General features: G+C 35.1%; 1 protein-coding gene across 1 annotated transcript in view; it reads left to right on the forward strand.

The window, feature by feature from the left end:
• LOC149804431 (dimethyladenosine transferase 2, mitochondrial-like) overlaps nt 1-8,111 on the forward strand; it is an 80,342-nt gene extending 72,231 nt beyond the window's left edge. Inside the window, exon 12 of the mRNA XM_089940258.1 lies at nt 920-8,111. The gene's annotated coding sequence lies outside the window, so the exon portion shown is untranslated. The remainder of the gene's footprint in view (nt 1-919) is intronic.
• The last annotated feature ends 5,858 nt before the right edge of the window (nt 8,112-13,969 follow it).

Consider the following 13,969-nt stretch of genomic DNA (forward strand, 5'->3'; position numbering starts at 1 on the left):
TTGATCTGCTTGTACACTTTGCAACAGTAGATCAGTGTCTACAATGTTTGTAGTTCAGTTCATAAACATAAGTATTGTTTTTTTGTCTTTTAATGCAGACCAGTTTTATTAAATTTGCTCAATTTTTCTATTTTGGTAATTGTGATAATTTTATATTTGTACAAAGGAATGTGACAGTTGGAGAAACCTGATTTGCAAATCAGTGAATGAAGTGAAAGAGGGTGGTACAGTTGTCTGATTGGCAACCATTTTAATAATATTTTCTGAACAACTGATATAATGATATATCATGGTATTTTCCATACATTGTATTGAGACCAACATTTCCTATCAACAATAGATGTACTATCTATCTATCTATCTATCTATATATATATATATATATATATATATATATATATATATATATATATATATATATATATATATATATATATATATATATATATATATATAGGTTCGAGAAATATATATATATTTTTATATATATATATATATATATATATATATATATATATATATATATATATATATATATATAGGTTCGAGTCCAAGGCTTGGCTAGCGTGGGTACGTTGGAAAGCCTGCCAGTAGCTTCTCGTGGGTCGGCGGTTCTTTCCTGGGTATTCCAGTGTTCTTCCTCCACCAGTTATGCTGGCCGCCATGTATAGCCTATCTTGAGCTGAAAAATGGCGTTAAATCCTAGAACAACAACAATATATATATATATATATATATATATATATATATATATATATATATATATATATATATATATATATATAATTTGTAATTGAATACTAACTACAACCTTCAGGCCTAAAGACTGTCATTACTTATCAGTTCTCTTTATTCCTTCATGTTTATTAAACAATGCGTAGAACAGTAGCACTAACAGGCACTTGTTTTTTGTTTACAGAGATAAATATTTGGCCCTTGAGATTTATTTACCAGAGCAGATTGCAACATGAGAGAGGATGGAAACCAGGACGAGATGAAGTGTTTATGTGGCCTGAACAACAAATACTAAGAGAGATATGGAAGTTAACAAGTTATGAAGGAATAACTTGATGAAAAATGGATCAGATAGATCTATAATGTTATCAGACATACAGGTTTTCCTTGCCTTCCATCTGTCATCCAGCCACTTGTGATGACAGGGTTGTATTTTCATTTTGAGCTGACAGACAACAGAATTTACCTCACTATCACCTGCAAATCTTTGTATTAAAGTTTGTAATATGACTGTGATACAATGCACTTGAAGGTGACTATTTGCCAATTATTTATCTCCGAATGCTTTATTTCTGCAAAACAACATGGCATAAGGAAACTTGCAGACAACAGTCAAGTTCAAGCTTATGTGTGTGCAGTTGTTGATGGCAAGAAAACAGTCTACAATCTTGACAGCCTGATATTTGCTTGTTGAAACCTTTGGCCTGGTCTTTTTTATGTGCTGGTGTGAGTCATGTCTGTCATTTTGATATATTAGAAAATGAAGATACACATTAATTACCCGCTGTAAAATTAGCTGTTAGCATAAGCTCTCTACACTGCAATGATAACATTAGTAACAAAAGACCAGATTTAAGTGATTTTGTACAAAAAGATCTTTCCATTTGTTGGTAGTACAAAACTGATAGCCGTGTATGGAAAAATAAAGATAAATACTGCCACACTTAAGTTTTTCTAACAGTTCACACATTCCAAAAGGTTTATTAACAGTGAAATATTTATATATTGATGGTTATTTATATAGGTGAAGACAAATGTCTGAAGAACTGGTGGAGCGGTCAGGAGGCTTATGATGACAGTCAGCAAGACAGGTGTTAAAAAAATTGATTATACAAATAGTACTGAATGGTTTAAAGTTAGAAAAAAAGAAGCTGAACAATCCTTTGGTAGAATTACTTTTTAATACAGTGATAAAATAATCACTACCAGGACTCAGAATTAACTTTTTCAGCACTGGAAGCATTTTAATAGTAATATCTTCAACAAGCAAAAATAAAACTATTTTCAATGTCAAGCTGCATCGTTCATATTTTCAGTACAAAGTAATCTAAGCAAGGAACTTCTAGTTAAAAAATTTTTTCAGCTAGAAATTTACTGGCATATCAGAATTGTAACTAGCAAATGCCAGCTTGATGTCATGGATTTCAAGACCCGACAACCTACAGTTTTGTAGACGCATGAGAAATTCTCTGTGTTAAACTTATGAAAGTAGTTTTAAAAAATCTTTTTTCTCTGCTATGATTTACAATTTTCTGTAACATTTTGCTCAAGTTCATATATTCTTTGTCATCCTTGCTTTAATTGTTGTTGTTGTAGGGTTTAACGCTATTTTTCAGCACAAGATAGGCTATACATGACAGCCAGTATAACTGGTGGAGGAAGAACCCTGGAAAACCCCAGGAAGAACCACTGACCCAAGAGAAGCTACTGGCAAGCTTTCTCACATACCCACATTAGCCGAGCCGGAGACTTGAACCCACACAGACAGAAGCGAGATGGCAGTGATCCGGAACTGTGAGCGTTTTAGACCACTCTTCCACTTGGGGCCCAATTGCTTTAGTAGTGTAAGACAGAGCCAATCAAATTAAAGAAGTAAGGAATGTACCCATTTTGTAATAGATGGACCCCTTTGTTGGGAATGGACCAATTTGTAGGGAAGCGACTGATATGTAATAAATGGACCCATTGAGAGCAACAGGATATGGTTTTCATCCTCATCAGCATAACTACTTGGATTAAATTTTTAATTTTTCATCTTTTGATATGAAACTTATTTGAATGACAGAAATTAACAGTATATTGTAAACATTAACTGAAAATTGGAGGTCAGTGTTAAAGTGATAAAGATTCAGATTTGTTGTACATTAAAGAGCAGACCTGCTAGCACAAAATTTTGAAAATGTTGACCAGAGTGAATTCTGGAAGCAAGTTAAACAAAATATTACAACAACTTCTAATAAACTACCAATATTGCATTGATGGGAACCATGGTCAGAATAATCATTTCGAAGACATACACAATGGTGTTAAAAATTAATTGAATAAGAAGCATGTGCTTTCAGCATTGAATACCCCATCTGCTTGTATTGAGGTAATCACATTATCTGAGATCCAAAGTACAACAACAAGACAAAAAGGTAGTAAATGTCCAAGATCAGATTTATTATTTGTGGAACATTTTACATTTTCAAATACTAGACTTCATGTGCTATTGATGATTTTATTTAATTGTATGTTTGTGCATCACTTTGTACCAGATGATTTCACAAAAGTTACAATTATACCGTTACTAAAAAGCAAACTTGGTAACCTGGTGGACAGAAATAACTACAGACCTATAGCTCCTATGACTATTATTTCCAAAATATTTGAATGCATCATATTGCAAAGATGTGAAGTCACAATCTCTGATAATCAGTTTGGTTTTATAAAGCAGCATTCAACAGATTTATGCCTATATGCCTTTAAGGAAACTGTCAGCTATTATGTAGAACATGGCAGCCCAGTGTTTGCCTGCTTTTTAGATGCTAGTAAGGTATTTGATAGGATCAATCATTGGACACTCTTTAAAAAGTTGATTGATATTATAATACCTGTCTACATAGTTCATATTTTAGTTAACTGGTATGGCAAACAGTTGTATTATGTGCGATGGGGAAGTGTAATATCTAGCGCTTTCCATGTAACCAATGGGGTGAGACAGGGGGGTATTCTTTCACCTTTGTTTTTTAATCTATATATAGACGTCTGCCACCAAATGTGTTTTTTCTTAACAATTTTAGTTTTACTGATGATATGTCATTGACAAGTCCTTCTATCACAGGTTTGAGGAAATTATTAAAAATCAGTATGCATGGTCTTTCAGCCAAGTTCTTTCAAATTACCATCTCCTCCCCCTGTACATCTTAATGGCAAGGCTCTTACTTATGTCAACAGTTATATGTATTTGGGTCATATTTCGAAATCAAATCGGTCAGATAATGAAGATATGATGAGACATTACCAATATTTGTGTACTCAAACAAACATGCTTCCATGTAAATTTAAGAATTGTTCATTGAATATCAAAATTAGATTTTTCATATCTTATTGTGCACTATGTATTGTGTTCCTTTGTGGACAAACTTTAGTGAATGTATGAAAAGAAAACTAGTTATTGGTTATAATAATAGTCTTCATTTTCTATTAGGTCTTCCTAGATGGAACAGTGCCTCCAACAAGTTTGTAAATTATAATGTATTCAGCTTTGATGAAGTAATGAGAAAATATGTATTCTCAATGATGACAAGAATATCTAATAGTAAGAACTGTATATTGAAATCTCTTTGGAATTATGACATTCATATAAATTCTCATATTATTAGCAGATGGAACAAATTACTCTTTAAATGTGCCACTTAATTTTGTTCTTAACAATGCAGGGTGCAGTTAATTCTTTAGATGTATCTGTATACTTGTACGTATGATATATATGTTCTTTTATGTTTACAGTGTTTTTACTTTATATCTGTATTTTAATTTAGATGTATTGACTATGTAGTCTGTAATAGAGAATTCTTGTCTTACCGAAAGACTGCCCATATATACATGTTTAGTTTCCATTTGTCCAACAACTCAGACATCATGTATGCAAATGCATCTATAAATGATTCATTATGTATGAAGATACATCTACAAAATGATTCATCTTGTTGGTAACTTGCATTATCAATGCAAATGCATCTATAAATAAATCATCATGTCCAGCAACTCACACATTATCTTTGCAAATGTAAGTACAAAACGATTAATCCTGTCAGCAACTCGATCATTATGTATGCAAATGAATTCATAAATGATTCATCTTGTCTAGCAACTCACATTTTCTATGCAAATGCTTCATGTTTGTGGCTTGACATCACTATAAACAACCACACTGCAAACATTGTAATGATGTGACTAAAATTGTTAAAGCACATTTGAAAAAATACAAATCACACAAAATCCAAATCTTGTCAGAAACTCACACATTATCTGTGCAAATGCACATATAAATGATTTATCTTGTCCATTAACTCATCATCAATGCAAATGATACTACTTAATAATTCATCTTGTCCATCAACACATACGTTATCTATGCAGATGATAGAACTTGCATGTTATCTATGCAAATGATACTACTAAATAATTCATCTTGTCCATCAACACATACGTTATCTATGCAGATGATAGAACTTGCATGTTATCTATGCAAATGATACTACTAAATAATTCATCTTGTCCATCAACACATACGTTATCTATGCAGATGATAGAACTTGCATGTTATCTATGCAAATGATACTACTAAATAATTCATCTTGTCCATCAACACATGTTATCTATGCAAGTGATACAACAAAATAATTCATTTGTACAATCAACTCACAAGTTATCAGTGCATATGATACAACTCACATGTTCTTTATGCAAATGACAAAATGATTCCTGCCCAACTCACACGTTATTTATGCAAATGACAAAATGATTCCTGCCCAACTCACACATTATCTATGCAAATGATACCACTGTGATTCATTTTGTCCATCAACTCATATGTTTTCTGTGCAAATGATACCATAACTCCCACATTATTTATGCAAATGACAAAATGATCCATGCCCATCTGATTTGATTTGGGGATCTTGATTTTGGTCATTGAAACCCTTCATGTTTCCTACCACTCAGAAACCAAAAGTGTGTGACATCAGGCAATGGCTTTTGTCCTGATTTGCTTCAATCCTAGTATGACCGCTCTAATTGCCTAAGTGGTTAAAGCATCTACCTTGGATGTGGGAGGTCATGGGTTTGAATTCCAACTGAGTCATGCCAAAGACTTATAAAAAATAGTACTAGCAGCTGCCTTGCTTGGCACTCAGCATTAAGAGGTTAGTGTTAGGACTGGTCGGCCTGGTGTCAGGATAATGTGACTGGATGGGACATGATGCCACATGACTCAGTGCTAGACATCACTATAAACTGCCACACTGTAGACATCATAGCGATATGATTGAAATATTTTTAAAGCTGCATTAAAAATCCAAATCACACACACATGACAGCTATTATTGGAAATTATTACAGTCTTTGGGCATGAGGGTAGTAATGAAAACAAATATTGGAATTGTATTTCAGAGAAAATCTTTGAACATTTGTGTAGTTTCCATTTATCAGTGCAGACATGCTTGCAGACTGATATATATTTGTATATCGGTTTTATGTTAGCTGTCTGTATTATTTGCCAGTAGAGCAGGATAGACTCTTATATAAGGATGTACTAAATTATATTTTTCATTTGCCATTCATTTCTCAAAGGGAAATAGACTTAACCAAGAAATGGTTTATTTTGGCATGCAGATTATCTCAAAGCAAGATTGTATGTTTCCTTATATGTGACAGAAAAGACAGGTCAAGGCAGGTCAGATCAGAAGATTTCCAAAGTTTGGTCAGGAGTTTTGACCTCAAAAGAAGGAGGATTTTCATCCACCTGATTTTTTAGCATGTAAATGGGAAGAAAAAAAATAATTGAGCAAATTTATATTTGTTTGATATTAAAATATGCACATCATCTCATCAAATCAGTCCTTTTACAGTAACATGTTGTCATTCAGACTCATCTTATGTGTACCACAAGCATTTTTATTATTTCTTAGGGGATCATTGCTGGATTATATTGGTGGCAGCTCTCATTATCATTGATCTTAACACTTAGGAGGTGATGCACTGTTACTGGATCCAGGTTTCAGAGTCAGCCAGAATTTCCTCAGAATGCAAATTGTCCTATTTAGTGTTTGCATTGAAATGTGGCAAGGTCAATACAACTCTACTGAGTCCACTGAGAAGTTTAAATAATTTCCTGCCTATGGGTAGTTTCAGATTGCTGACTGATTGCCAGAACTGCTCAGGATTGGTACTGTCTGGGTCTAATGTTGTTTTAATGTCAGTAAGATTCCTAGTATGAAGCCCAAATACATACATTATGCCATCACACCTTTGTAACTTTAAGCATAGTTTGCATACACCTTTGTTGTTATCATTATCATCACTATCACCACTCTTTGATAATGACAATCAAATCAAAATGATCATCACTTAATTAGCATTTACAGACGAAGAGAAAAACTCCTTTCATTCCAGACATTATGGATTACACTTGCAGATAGTGGCATGTACTTTAGTCTGGTTTATACTCATGTTTACAAAGGTTTAAAGATAAGAATTCTTTATTTCAGGCTGCATTGTCCATACATCTAAATTAAAGTATAAAATATAAAAGTATTTTAAACATATAAGATCATAGGTATCATATATTCAAATATGCAGACACATCTACACTACAGTATGTTTCCAGCATTGTTAACAATAAAATTATGTAAAACATTTAAATAATAATTTGTTCCATGTATCTATAATCCGAGAATGAAAATCAGTTCCACAAAGATTTCAAGATACAGTTTTTACTATTAGGTATTCTTGTTATCATTGGGAACATACTTCCTCATTACTTCAAAAAGCTGAGTACATTATATTTTGCAAACATGGTAGAGGCACTGTTCCATCTTCGAAGATTTAATAGAAAAAGAATACTATTATTATAACCAATAACTAGATTTATTTGCATGAATTCACTAAAGTTTGTCCATAGTGGAGATAATACATTATGTAGCAAAAAGATTTGAATAATCTAAATTTACATTGAAGTTTCTTCGAGTACACAAAAAGTCTATAATGTCTCATCATATGTTCATCATCTGACTGATTAGATTTAAAATATAGTCCAAAATATGTACAACTGTTGACATGCGTAATAGCCTGTCCATTAGGAGGTACAGAGGGAGGAGATGTAATTTGAAGGAAGTTACATAATAGGTCAGCAGTGTTTATATCAGTTTTGCAATGCATTCCTTCATAGCAGTGTTGAATGCATATTTTGCCTAAAAATTATGATCACTTGTCATTTTCTGCAGATTGTCACTCATTATTGAGTTTATATAATAAATTATTATTATTATTATTATTATTATTATTATTATTGAGATCATGATTTCTTAGGAACAATAAATTAGTTAATATGTGTTTAGTTTTGTCTTTGTTTGCCTGAGAACCTTTATGTGATTTATGTGTCGGGGAACATTATTTGGACTAGATTTGAAAAATGATTGGCCTCCAGAAACAGGAGATTATGTTTGGGTTTAAAGTTGACCAGTATGGTGTCTTGGCACATGTACATTCCACAAACACTGATTTCAGAGATGGCATATTTGCTGTCACAGTTAATATGCCTTTCATGAGATCGGGGTTTCTGCATAATGAGTGATGTCATTATTGCTACCATAACATACTTTAACATCAGCTTCACAGGAGGAGCAGAATGCATATTCGAGTACCTTTGAACTTGATTGCATCCACTGAAATTCCCATTTCCAACCATTACTGAATTACATGTGATATTTCTGTTGCTTGTTTCAACTCTATGGTCTTAAATGAAGTAACAAAAAAAGCAAAAAGCAACAAGTTGAGTAAAATTCAGCAAATAATTTTTTCACCTGGAGTACATAATTTTTCCCCGTTTATTTCACAGTCACTTGATCAAAGTCAGTATTACCATAAATATACTAAACTAGAACCAAAACTGTGAAAAAGTGGGGAAAAAAATTAATTGTAACTAATAATTTTGCATAGGCAGGAGATTTCAATGAGGAATAGGAGAAACCCCAGAACTCAATAAAAAAAAACTCCCATGCATTACTTGTCTTTGTACAAGAGTCAGCAGATTTATTATTTTGCCAGTGTGAAAACTACTCAAATTGTTGAATGGTAAAAGCATGTGAACTATGACTCAACTAAGGCAATTCTCACGAGAGTTGAGGATACAAATACCAAGCAGTATGAAAAAACTGACAATATGTTGTAATGATAGGACTTTTCTCCAGAGGCACCACGGTTGACTTTGAAACAAATTCATGAAATAGCAGTAGTTTTAAATCAATATTCCTGCACTAGCAAAGTGGGCTGAAATAGAAGAGATAGTTGGTGTTGAACAAGAATGTCATCGCTATATTGTTCATACCATTGCTACTGATGCTACTGCAGAAGTTTGACATTTACAAGTTCGATTTACATAAATGTTGTGGTGATTTACAAGATCTGGCAGTACAAGCTAGGTAAAGACACGGTGAACTATTTCCAACAACAAATCCAAGAATCGTATTGATATTACAGCTCACAGGTACCTCCGTGTTTAAGGGGGAAATTATTCTCTATGTGTATTTGCTTATGCCACTTAACCATGACAATGATGATGCATTTAATATTAATAGTAATGCTTTTTTGATCCTCAATCATAAAGACATTGAGATCTTTAATGATGAAATAGGCAAAGCTTTTGCAAGAATTCTTGAGACATTGGAAATACATGTATTCACAAAAGTAGGATCAGGATGGACTGTAGAAAGATGCACAGAAATTCAGGTGTATATTTCCCCATTAATACCACCACCTATTCCACAACAAGGCATAATCATTGTAGAATAAAGAAATTGCTGACAATCAATGCTTGAATGCGCTGCAATCCACGAATGGGTGCTCTTGTCTGCATTGCATTCTGCGAATGGGTGATCTTGTCTGCGTTGCATTCCACGAATGGGTGCTCTTGTCTGCATTGCATTCCACGAATGGGTGCTCTTATCTGCGTTGCATTCCATGAATGGGTGCTCTTGTCTGCATTGCATTCATTGAATGGGTGCAATTGTCTGTGTTGCATTCAATGAATGGATGCCCTTGTCTGCATTGCATTCCACGAATGGGTGCTCTTGTCTAAGTTGCATTCCATGAGTGATAAACAGGACCAGCCTCGAAAATACAAACAACACCTGAGTGAACATAGGTTTGACAAGACTGAATTCCCTGTATAAATTACTGATATCAGTAAGTTTGAGAGACTTAATACTAGGAGTCACTATTAATGTATTTGTTTGGAATAAAGGCATGCAGCCTATTCGACAATTACTATACACTTGCAGGCAGATTAGTATTGATTTGCTTTGTTTATGAGAATGATTTCTCATATGCTCTTAGCAATGCTGTTCTCCATGACCAGAAGGAGAGAGAGAGAGAGAAGAAGAAGAAGAAGAAGTTTGGGCTCTCTTAAAAGATGTGTCACTCATGACGGTGTAGATAGGCTACATCTTGGGGGAAATATGGCAAGCGAAGGTACGGGAATCGCCGTAAGAAAAGAAAGACAGAATCTCCTGATTTCTCGACAAACGATTCTGATTTTGCACAGGCTGCTCTCTATACGCAATTTTGAACCTATGGCCAAATCTGGACACACGGTTAGTTTTTGTGCGTTCGTTCGTCTCGAATCAGAACGAGGCTCCCGTCTCTTCTCACAGAAATTGACTGTTGACTACTCATCAGAAAATTTTACCACATCAGATTGCTTACTCATTCGGGAGGAATTTTTGGAATTCGTTAGTCACGCAACCTCCACAACGTACCGAATGTAATTTTTTCTGACTTTACAAGAGAAATGTATAGTACAAGAGAGTTTTGCCTTTTTTTTCATAAGAGCGCAATCTTTATTAAAATATTATATAGTTGTAATACAGAAATTAATCTCAATATAGTTCAGTGGAAAATTACTTTGAATATAATTTAACGAAAAGTTGCTTTTAACACCATTTAGAGAAAATTTAAATCTAATTAATTTTACTAAAAAAAAGTCTGTCCTAATACTATTGTTACACAGTCAAGAGTCGATACATAACATTACGCGTGGATTAAAAAAGTTTTCAGCCAAAGATATACCGTCATATGTTCGAGGCTAAGAAATTTAAATGCAGATGTTGCATGCATGCATATAGTTCCCAATAGCTCCTTGATAAATATAACTTTTACAGCAGAAGAATAAGTGAAAAGCTGCAGCGCTCTATAATGCCAGAACCCTGTAAGACATTCTTAAGTGTACCGAAAAATGAATCTACCGTGCATTATCTATGAAAAGCAATGTTCCAGTGGATTATTGGCTGTTCATTCAAATACAACATAAGTAGATGAATCAGTTCCGTGCATTTTTTATACTGTTGTCATATGAGACGAGCAAACTTAGTTACCAATGTTTCTGAAGATTCTCAAAAGTGTTGACAAACAAGGCATTATTCGCGAGTGGTATCGTGACACACGCATTCCCACTTGCAGATATAATTGCAAACTACGTATGTGAACTATGTAGCTGTTTTTAGTTCTCAGGTTGGTACTAGCTTGGTGCATTATGTGTTCTTGCTTCCAGAATCGTCCATTGGCATACACTGATGTGGGGATAGCCAATCATGGGGCACCGAGAGTGCTTTCAGTGCTATCAGATGATGGTTATTAGCTTGTTAAGCGCGTCTGTTTACTCCAGGTCAACTTTAAATTAAAGAAGTACCCGATATCACTATCGTTTTTTTAAATTTATTTGTTTATGTTTACATTTTCTGGATCGATCCATTGAAATCCGTCAAGAGGCTTGGGCTGTATCATTGCCCAACCATACAAATTGTTGTATCAAAATACATAATGCAACTGGTGGGTTTATATTCTTCCACATTTGGGTTGTTATCCCTAGTGCAGTGGTGTCTCGGCACTTATAAACCACCACGAATTCCACGCTCAGTAAAAATGTGTTGATCGATGTCGGTGAGAAGCTCCAGTTCTACTTTCGTTTTTGACTGAAGTGTGTCCCAAGCTAGTTCAGGTTCCGAAAAGTAGTGCGTGGGATCGAGCTTTTACACACGCATTGTCGTATCACGAAGCTCTCAAGGACATCTATGAGCAAAACACATCTATTTTCAAATGCAGATCATGATAGCCCCCCATGTTTTCACATTTTAATGTGGACCAGACTTTGTTTGCATGTTCATAGTTGTTGGTGGAAATACCTCCGGGAGACGAGGAATATAATGCCTCGATCGGTAGAAATTGAAAACTGCAAGCTTTTTCAACGTTGTTAGAGATTACGCCTACTGACACCGTTGATGCCACGGTGATTCTTTTTATGACGAGGTGACCATCATACCCACACAGGTTATGCAGTACCACATGGAGTTTTGTTTTATTTGGGTAATTCGCAGTAGATTCCATGCGCCGTGCGCGACTCCTCTATATATGCCAGTAGTGTGAAAGTGATCGTGTACTTTTTGGTTTGTGGAGCTTAACTCGCGAATGTTATCACGCATCATGATTATATCCGTGGGGGAGCTATTTTCTGATGCGTTTCGCCGTGGCCTCGAGTGAATTAAGAAATACCTCAACTGATCGTGATCACAATAAAATATTATCTTTTTTTGTTTCTACTGGCAATATCTACAATAGTTATCACGTACTTGTATGTGCGTCTGTGTACCAGAACATGTAGAGAAACAAAATATCAACTTGATGAACTTCTTTGGGAATACTCATATCAAACCATCCACATGAAATTTTCCTTGATGCAGGTAGGTTAATTTGCCACAATGGTCGTTTAACTAACCACTCTCGAGCGGCCCCATAACTGATATTTGCCACATTTACTAACTTTTCAAAACCCGGTTTTACCTTTCAAGTAATCGCGGGGACTAGTAGATTTTATCCGTGTTTCTTATGTCAGTATGCTTTACCTACACGTGCAATCTTGTATGAAGCATACCTCCTTTGATAATCCGTCTGGCAATTCTCTGAGTGTCGGGTTGATTGCGTTCAAGTCATGGATGAGATTTATATGGGAGCGTGGACCTTCATGGATAAGACAATGCCATATAAGCAACATCATGTCGTTAACATCAGAGCGGAAACTGAAAATCTTCCACCACCGCCCGTGTACCTGTCAACGCAGAAAACTGATCTGCAAAATGTCGATGAACCAGGTCGTCAGTGGATCTTTAAAAATCCTTTATTGGTCGCTCTTGAGATATCCTCCAAACGGAAAAACTACGATTTGAAAGAGAGAAAAAACATCGAATATAAAGACGTATGGACTTTAACAAGTCACTGACCTGCTGTTTAATTAGTATAACAGAATGCTTAAAAGAGTTGAAGATGGAAACGTTTACGAAGGCAACGAATTGCTGAAAATGTATGGAAAGACTCAGAAAACGAATTTGCGCACGTCCACACGAACCCGAACCCAGACCATCATACAATGCAGGATCATTATATTAACCTGAACGCTCATACGAATGTCGACTGATACAATTTTCCACACCTCCACCCATTGATAAGAAAGCTTTTGTAGTCGGACACGAATATTTACCTGCACGTCCACCGGGAACACTTACCCATTAGAAACGAGAAAGATGAACATCCTACATACGAAGAACAAGAATGGCTAAGCTAACAGGAAGAAAGGGAAAATATTTTTAGCAGCGGCAGAACCACCTGCAGTTCAGTAGAAACGAAAACCTGTGCCATCAACACAGAAGGAAATAAAATAACAACTTGAAGCACCAGAAGAGAAACAAAAACATTTATCACCGACACTAAAACAACAACAAGAATAGATAAGAGAACGAAACAATAGAGGAACAGTAACGTGCATATTAGCTAAATTGCCAGGAGAACAAAATGAAGCAAAACAAAGACGTGCACTTGAGCAACAGCTACAAATATCTTCTGCACCCACACCGGGAAAACACAGAAGTGTAGCACCACAAACCCATGAACAACGTGCAACTATACACCAACCAAAACGTGTATCGTCTTCGCAGGCCCAACCACCTTTGACCTCTTTGATAATAAGTTGGGGAAATTCTATGTAAAAAAAAAGAGGAACAAACACATATGAATGACGTTGCATATGAGCAACAAAAATGTGCACATGACGCAGCAATTAGAGCCCGAAAAAGTGGACCACCTTTCCCGCTAACTCCACAAAGACAAAAAGAGCGGTAGGAAATGCAGCCAAAAAGGGATGACG

Source organism: Sinohyriopsis cumingii, chromosome 2 (genome assembly GCF_028554795.1).
Source record: "Sinohyriopsis cumingii isolate HCF-2022 chromosome 2, ASM2855479v2, whole genome shotgun sequence".
Taxonomy (NCBI): domain Eukaryota; kingdom Metazoa; phylum Mollusca; class Bivalvia; order Unionida; family Unionidae; genus Sinohyriopsis; species Sinohyriopsis cumingii.